Source organism: Trichomycterus rosablanca, chromosome 3 (assembly GCF_030014385.1).
Source record: "Trichomycterus rosablanca isolate fTriRos1 chromosome 3, fTriRos1.hap1, whole genome shotgun sequence".
NCBI classification, from domain to species: domain Eukaryota; kingdom Metazoa; phylum Chordata; class Actinopteri; order Siluriformes; family Trichomycteridae; genus Trichomycterus; species Trichomycterus rosablanca.
This window is the reverse complement of record NC_085990.1, coordinates 5,078,094-5,087,109: the sequence shown is the minus strand read 5'-3', so window position 1 is coordinate 5,087,109 and position 9,016 is coordinate 5,078,094. Positions and strand designations below refer to the sequence as shown.

Here is a 9,016-nt window from a genome sequence, read left to right as displayed (position 1 = left end):
TCATACCTGCTTTTTCAGGACATCATAACAACACACAATCTGCAAACTCTAACATGACTGCATATGGCTTTACCAGGACACACATGATTCAGTGGAACACATTTTGGTGTGCAACATACACTATATACACAAAAGTATTTGGACACGCCTTCTGATTTTGGAATCCATGTGTTTCAGCCACAACAATTGCTAACGGTGTAATAAGTAAATTATATACAATTTAATTATATGCTTTCAGCTTTGTAGTCTGGGGAAAGCAAAGCAATTTCTATAAAGACCTGAAGAAATACTTGGTTTAAAAAAACTCTAGAACCTCAGCCTCACTAAACAGCTTTAGAATGCACTGGAACATAAACTGAGGTTTTCCTAACCTCAGTGCTCAGCCACACAAATGCTCTTTTGACTGAATAGGCACAAATTCCCGCAGACATCCTTCAAAGTCTTGAAAGAGTAGCTGTTGTTATTGGTGAAAAGAGGTCACGCTATTTTAGTACCATTTGTTTTTGAAATGTAATATCTACCAAAAATCTGTTCATGTATGAAGGTTCAGTGTATGTGTGTGTGTGTGTGTGTGTGTGTGTGTGTGTGTGTATGTGTGTGTGTGTGTGCGTGTGTGTGTGTGTATGTGTGTGTGTGTTAGTTCATTTTAATACTGGCGTACTCCGTTTCTTCACATTTGATCACAGCGGGTGCTGGACTGGTTCCATTAAAGTGAGATACAGTGCAGTACGTCACATCATCCTGCAGAAATCAAGCATTAACAAATATCATTAATTACACATTTACACACATGAAAACATGCAATAAATACACACACACATTTAGAACAATACACACCTGTTTTGGGGCTTTTTTGCATTTCGTTTTGGGGTTTATAGCTGAGTACAGCACTTCAGAAACGTTCTGTAAAAAAAATCAAAGAAATGAAACAAACAACTTGGACAGAAATATACACTAACCGAGCACTTTATTAGAAACACTACAGTATATTAAAACTGAGTAAGGCCTCCTTTTATTCTTAAAACAGCCTCATTTCCTTGTGACCTGGATGTTGAAAGTATTATCTTACACTACAACACCGGCTTTACCTGCGTGGACTGTTCACACAAGGCAGGGTGAGTCTATGGATGATGCCAAATTCTGACCCCACCATCTGTGTGCCTCAGCAGAAATCGAGATTCATCAGATTTTAGAAATCTAGAGTTTCCCTGTTAGTCATATAATGATTATAAAGTCTTTAGTCTTAGTTTAGTAGTTAGTAAAGGGTGTAGTTTAGCTTTCAGTTTAGCCGTATTATTGTTGTTGTCATTACATATATAAAATATAAGCCCATATTTGTGAAAACTATATCTGAAGCCTATTAGAAATTGGAACAATTTCATATATTGACATACATGTGTGGCCCATTAAAATATGTATGATTATATATGTAACATACAGTATATGTAACATATATAATTACTAATACTTAGAAACATATATTATATTAGAAACATATAGTATATATGTTTTCTTTTCTCAAACATTCAAGTCGTTCAAGAAAGACGCTTCCTTCCCTCTCAACGACACCACAATACATATATATATATATTGTGGTGTCGTCGAGAGGGAAGGAAGCATCTTTCTTGAATGACATGAATGTTTGAGAAAAAAAAACATGTTAGCTTACAGCCTATTTTATGTTATGTAAATAAAATTGCATATATACATCTAATATTTATGCTATCATATATTTTATATAAAAATAAATACTACAGATATATTTAGAATATGAAAATACACACTTTTATTATGGGTATTTCATATATGATATAAACTTATATCTACACACACCGATCAGGCACAACATTATTTCTAACTTTCTAATATTGCATTGTTCCCCCGTTTGCTGCCCCAAATGCAACAAACTGTGATGCACTGTGTATTCTGACACCTTTCTATCAGAACCAGCATGAACTTCATCAGCAATTTGAGCTACAGTAGCTCGTCTGTTGGATCAGACCACACGGCCGCCCATGACCCTGTCGCCGGTTTACCACTGTTCCTTCCTTGGACCACTTTTGATAGATACTGACCACTGCAGACCGGGAACACCCCACGCAGTTTTGGAGATGCTCTGACCCAGTCGTCTAGCCATCACAATTTGGCCCTCGTCAAACTCGCTCAAATCCTCACGCTCACCCATTTTTCCTGCTTCTAACATCAACTTTGAGGATAAAATGTTCACTTGCTGCCTAATATAATATACCCCCCCCACTAACAGGTGCCGTGATGAAGAGATAATCAGTGTTATTCACTTTACCTGTCAGTGATCATAATGTTATGCCTGGTCGGTGTATATCCAGAGTTGTATGTATGTTATAATATTATATCACCTTACAGCTAACATACAGTATGTGGAAAAACATTATTGATCTAGGGGCATACATGTCATATATTACATTTCTGTGTGGGTAGCATTAGCAGTTAGCTCATGCGGCCATTTTCTTAAAGCTCTAGTTTTGGTCGTGGTTTTGTATTTGTGTTCATTTTTGCCTGCATTAGTGTTTTATTAAATGTTTCCAGTGTTCTGCTTTCATTACATACAGAACTGTTACACAGCCAAAATAATCATCTAAATGTATGTTGTTGGATGATTGTTTTTGACCTGGCAGATACAGAAATCACACAAAAAGTCAAATTCATTCATGTTTTTTTTTTCGACAAAAATGTAAACGTGGAAAATGTGTTCCAGTTACACAAATATTGCCACTTACTTGTGTGTTTATCACATCATCCATTGGTTCTAATGTTATGGCTGAGCACTGCACATCAGTCTAGTAAGCAGAAACAAAGAAACAAAAGATAATTTTTATCCAGACAACATCTTAATAAATTTTTATTCTTTGCTGTGGTGACTTTGTTTATTTACCTGTGTCTCCGGCAGTGTTCTCTGTCCTGTTTGTCCCTCTCCACCTCCTGTCTGTCTTTGTTTTTTGCCTACAAAATCAATTGCAGGACAGCTACCGACTGTGCATAGGAAGCATTTTAGCAGTCACATGCCCTCTGAGTTACCTTATTTATAATTTTGCCACAGCCTAGTGCCCTGTTTCTAATGAAGGGTTACCCAGTGCTCCACCATGTTATCAACACAGGTTGATAACTAGTTGATAACTATTTTATTTTTATGTTCCTGTTAAAATGAGTTTATTTCTTTTTATTTTTTCTGCTACCCATTTTTTTGGGTTTACGGCCCTTGGGTGGTTTGAAAAACACCTTATGTTCATGTTAATGTTGTGTTAATTTGTCAATTGGCACTGCATACATCCTTCTCTGTAAAGGCAAATCAATGTCACCAAACAAAAGTTCTATACAATAATAATAATAATAATAATAATAATAATAATAATAATAATAATAATAATAATAATAATAATAATAATAATAATACATTTGATTTATAACACACTTAAAAAAAAAACTAATCTCAAAGTGCTAAACATCATAGCATCATGAGACATACATCATAAAATCAGTGGTTATTTAAGAGTCATAAAATCTGGTAAAACCCTGTCAAATTCTGTCACCAAAAAAACTGAAAGCTTGACTGGCTAAAGCTGGTAATTTCTCTGTAACCATATAAATAGGGCTAGTTTAACTGAACCCATTAAAGTACATTGTTGCTTCCATTCTGGAATCTGCATTTTCTTTATTAATGTTTCTTCAAGTCAGAATTTAAGGTACATCTTCCTTGCATGGAAGCCTCTAAGCACATTGCAATGTTAAGCTAAGATAAGATATACAGGTGTACAGTACAATGAAATTCTTTCTTCACATATCCCAGCTTGTTTGGAAGCTAAGGTCAGAGCACGGGGTCAGCCATCATACGGCGCCCCTGGAGCAGACAGGGTTAAGGGCCTTGCTCAAGGGCCCAACAGTGGCTGCATAGCAGAGCCTGGATTTGAACCTTCAATCTTCTGGTTAATAGCCCAAAGCTCTACACACTAGGCTACCAGTGTCCAGCATCTGGGACTGATCACTGGGACATATACTTACTTGTGAGTGTTTCAAAATGTGAACGCTGATGTTGAAGGTTCTATAATGTCATTTAACTATAATGTTGAATCACCTCTTAATGCCTTGATTTTGGCTAACTTGTCTGTGTTCCAGCCGATCAAATGAATGACATTTAAGACATTTATTTAAAGCTTTTTTGGATGAATACGTCTGACAGTCGAGAAATCACCGAAATCAGAAGAAACGTGAGCCACATACAAGTGTATGTGAACCATAAATAGTTTTTTTTAAATAGGCTATTTATTGATAAGAACCTAAAAGCATTCTCTTTTCTGCTTTTTGATCAGAAAGGATGGCACTTTTGTCTCCACTATCAACAAAAACAACACCATTCAATTCCTCACCGTATGATCTCTCTTCAAACTGAGAGCTCGTAAGTATGAATGGTGGCAGCAAACGCCGTTGCGTGAGTTGATCTGTCCAATGACAACATGAGTCACACTTCAAAAAAAGGCAGTGGTTTCACACGTCTGATGAAGCGCATGCTAGGTCTTCTGCCCCCAGGTTGGTATTTGTGGTGTAATAAGGGAACTAGGCTTTAAAAAAACGCTGCTGCTGTGCCAGTATCCAGGTCAGAGTGCTGAAGTAATTGTATAAATAAGGGAAATGCCCACATTTGTGACTTGTAATGGAACATAAACTGGAAATGAAACTGTACTGTATCTGGGATTGGATCACTGGGACACTTACTTACTTGTGAGTGTTTCAAAATGTAAAAGCTGATGTTGATTTTGACACCTTGATTTTGGTCAGCCAGTGACTTTCTGTGTACCATTGAAAAGCACATTAAAGTGGTCTTTTACGCTGACATTTTAAAAATGAGTTTAACTTCTGCTTTTTCTTTCTTTATGTGATCAGCACCAAACCTCAGTTGAGCTTTAACACACAAAACTCACACAGCAGCCTGTAAGCCAAAGGCAAAGTAAAGTTTGCTTGACTGTGGACAGTGAGACTTTTGTCACCTCACCTGTACCTTTGAAGAAAGAGGCATGAAACAGTGTGTGTGTGTATATGGGTGTGCATATATGGGTGTGTGTGTGTGGGTGTGTGTACCTCTGTATCTATAGTAGATGACCACACTAAGAGCCACGAACAGAATCAGAACACCTGCAGCAGCAGCAGCGCCAGCGATGGATGATGGAGAGTGTACACCTGGACAGAGAAGAGTTGAGGGTTTACATGTGTAGTTTGTAATGTGCATGTTAAGAGGGATGATGGTTATTGTTTTTATCTCTTAGATAGCAGAGGTTTTCCCATGTCCCCAGTGCTGTACATTCTGATTTAGTAATGGATATATGAGCTTTAGTCATGAAAATATCTCAGTCTTTCAAAACTGTTTAAAAGGTTTTGCTTAAGTCCCTCTAAACCTTGGATTTTTTTTCTTTATGAGTTTGATTTTATTGCTAATTATGAGGGTTTTTCACACGTCCCTCAAGTTGCTGTCCACCCTATTATTTCTTACTACTGTCTCTTAAAATGAAGAACTGTTTTACACACTGACATCATTTCCTGGAGCTCACATGATCTTATTGGAGGAAAAACAACTGTGGAAGATGAGCGGCTTATTAAACTCATCATTTTAATGTTTTTTTTCCACATTTTATCCTAAAAGTCTTATATGGTAAACCATAACATGTCCACCCTGTTATGGGATATATGAGGAAAAGCAAAACGATTTGATAACTTTAAAAATAATCAAACTAAAAAGCAGACAATTCTTTGTCTGATTTCACTTTTATGCTAGCATGGTTTTGCTCACTCGCTAGATAATGGCTAATTTTATGTCAGAATGTCCACCCGTAACAGGGTGGACGTCACAGTGTATATGAGGTGCATGTGTGATTTATATAGCTTTATTATTCAGTTTGGTTATAATAATACCAGAAATATTGATATTATGTGTTGCATCCTTCAAAGAATGGCCTTAAGTGCAGCTGAAAGACAGAAACACAACAGTTCTGCATTCGTCCATAACAGGGTGGACGTTCTGGGTCAGAGACTGCATAAAAAAGTTTTAATAAAACCTAAAGTTTGTGTGCTTGAGCTTGACCAATATAAGTTTGGAAAAGTATAACACGTCCTTTTCATAATAAAACATAATAAAAACAGTGTTTCATTTTCAAATAATTTTAAGGGCCCAGGAATGACTCAGCTAAATTATTTTAAGCAAAGGAGCTTAATGTATAAATTTACATATATAGACCGGATTTTGGAAAAGGAAATGTAAAAATGCAGTGAAATATAAATGTAAAGACTGGATCATTACCCTTTTGAGTAGTTGTAGGATGTGTCATGTCATTGTCATTGGTCTTTGTGGTGGGCGCTGAAGGTTCTGAAGATGGTGAAGCTGTTGAGAGAAAAGAAAGAAATACAGAAGTTTATTTTTGTTTCTTACTACCACTACCGTGTTTGTCCTGTATTAGCAAGTCATTTTCATGCATCAGTGGTTAAAATGCAAGACTCTTTTTACTAATCAACCCTGAGGGTGGGTGTTAAATGTCTGGTGACCCCTTACAAACACTGGCAATAATAAGAGTTTGTGTTTAACTCTGTAACTCTGCTGTACATCAACAAAAATATAATTAATATAATATTACTACAATGGCTAGATGTAAATGCTGCATAATAATCTATCAATAATCAAACTTCAATCTGACTTATCTAATTTGGCTAATCTCAATGATTTTTTTGGGGGGAAAGTGGGTACCCCAGTTAAATAATCTGTTACTAGCCATTCTGTATCTGATTACGTTTTTTATTCTGTGTGTTATTTGCTTCTTCATGCAGCACCATGCAGAAAAAAACTGTTCTATGAGGAAACTAAGCTCATATGACATCAAAAATATTTTATAAAATATCAGAGAGTGCAGGGGTGCAGAAGAGTCAGCTGCATATAAGGTTTTTCTCTGGTGTGGGTAAAAACAGGGGCTACAGGTACAGACAGGTACTGACAGGCATACATGTACTGAATGGCACTGAAGAGGCTATGTTCAGACTGGTACTAAATATATAAAAAATAAGAGTACAGGCTGGTACTGAAGATGCTAAGAGGACAGACTGGTTTGTTTGTTTATTAGGATTTTAACATCATGTTTTACACTTTGGTTACATTCATGACAGGAACGGTAGTTACTCATTACACAAGATTCATCAGTTCACAAGTTTATATCAAACACAGTCATGGACAATTTATTATCTCCAATTTACCTCACTTGCATGTTTTTGGACTGTGGGAGGAAACCGGAGCTCCCGGAGTAAACCCACGCACACACGGGGAGAACATGCAAACTCCACACAGAAGGGACCCGGACCACCCCACCTGGGGATCGAACCCAGGACCTTCTGGCTGTGAGGCGACAGTGCTATCCACTTAGCCACCGTGCCGCCCGACAGGCTGGTACTGAAGGGGCTGTGAGATGAGCTGTTGGTACTGAATGGCACTGTGGCTTCAGGGAGGGGCAGGCACGCCTTCCTATTACGCAAAGTCAGTATCTTTTTTAAAAATGATTGTAAAAAATTTCATTTTTTGTTGAATTAACTGTTTCATCTTTGTCAGGGTCACAGCAGGTCTGGTTTCACAGGGAACACCAGAAATACCCTGAACAAGGCTCCAGTCTATCTTGGGTCCAGAATCTGTTAGGTGGTGCATCTGCTGTGCAGCCTTTTCTCACCACATCCTTTTTAAAATGTACCACATCTGTTATTATTATTTCATAATTTCATAATAGACACCTTTCACCTGACATTTCCTGCTTTTTCACACCTATTATTAAGACGGTGGATTTATGTGTTACTTGCATGAACAAAATAATTCCTGATTCTGAGGTAGTGGTCGTTTACAAACCCCATTTCATGGAAAAGTTGGGACATTTTTTTAAATGCAATACAAGAATCTGTCATGTATTAATTTGTTAAACATTTTATTTACCTGTTAGTTTAAGATGAACATCTTTGTAGATATTTTTGCTGATTTCACACCTGTATGGTCCTTCATCCTCTTTATTCAGCTCTGATATGAGTAGAGAAAGATTTCCTGCAGATGTAGAATTAACTAACTGAACTCTGTCTGTGTGGAGAGTTGTCTTGTCTTTTATGTAGATTTCTTTACTAACAGAATTTTTTATAAAGATCCAGTTGAGCTTCTTTGGTTTGGCTTGTAGTTCAGTGCAGGTACAGGGCAGAACCACAGACTGTCCGATGTATCCAATCACCTCCTCCTGACTATTCAGTTCAGTACAACCTGTAGAATCAACAATAGAATTAACACCAGCATTTTACACCACTGGTACACAGTAAATACAGTTTCATTTACAACCCCAAAACAAAAGTACAACAAAAGTTGGGACAGTATGGAAAATGCAAATAAAATAAAAACACAGAGTTTCTTACATTTACTTTGACTTTTATTTGATGTTAGACAGGATGAACCTGAGATATTTCATGTTTTATCTGCTCAACTTCATTTCATTTATTAATAAACATCAGTTCCTGCATTTCAGGCCTGTAACACATTCCAAAAAAAAAGTTGGGACGGAGGCAATTTAGGGCTAGTAATGAGGTGAAAAAACTAAATAATGATTTTAAACAGGTGATGTCAACAGGTGATTGTAATCATGGTTTGGTACAAAAGCAGCATCCAGGAAAGGCTGAGAGTCTTTGTTGAGTAAAGATGATCAGAGGATCCAGTTTATCAACAAATGTGTGAGAAAATGAATGAAATGTTTAAAAACAATGAACCTTAAAGAAAGATTGGAAGGGATTTGCATATTTCTCTCTCTACAGTGCATAATATCATTAAACAATTCAAGAAATCAGAAGGAATTTTAGTGCATAAAGGCCAAGGGTGCAAGCTTAAGCTTAACGCCTGTGATCTTCGATCCCTCAGATGGCGCTACATCAAGAACCGTCCAAAAATGGACGTGTGTGCTCCAGACCAAACACCAGAAGGACCATCCAGACT

At 37.0% G+C, this 9,016-nt stretch overlaps 1 long non-coding RNA gene across 1 annotated transcript; it reads right to left on the bottom strand.

The window, feature by feature from the left end:
* Window positions 1–837: 837 nt before the first annotated feature.
* LOC134310197 (uncharacterized) lies at window positions 838–2,978 on the bottom strand. The gene is made up of 3 exons (XR_010011278.1): window positions 2,912–2,978; window positions 2,757–2,816; window positions 838–903 (listed from the first exon to the last, which is right to left on the bottom strand). It is a non-coding gene; the product is annotated as an uncharacterized LOC134310197 (long non-coding RNA).
* Between the last annotated feature and the right edge of the window lie 6,038 nt (window positions 2,979–9,016).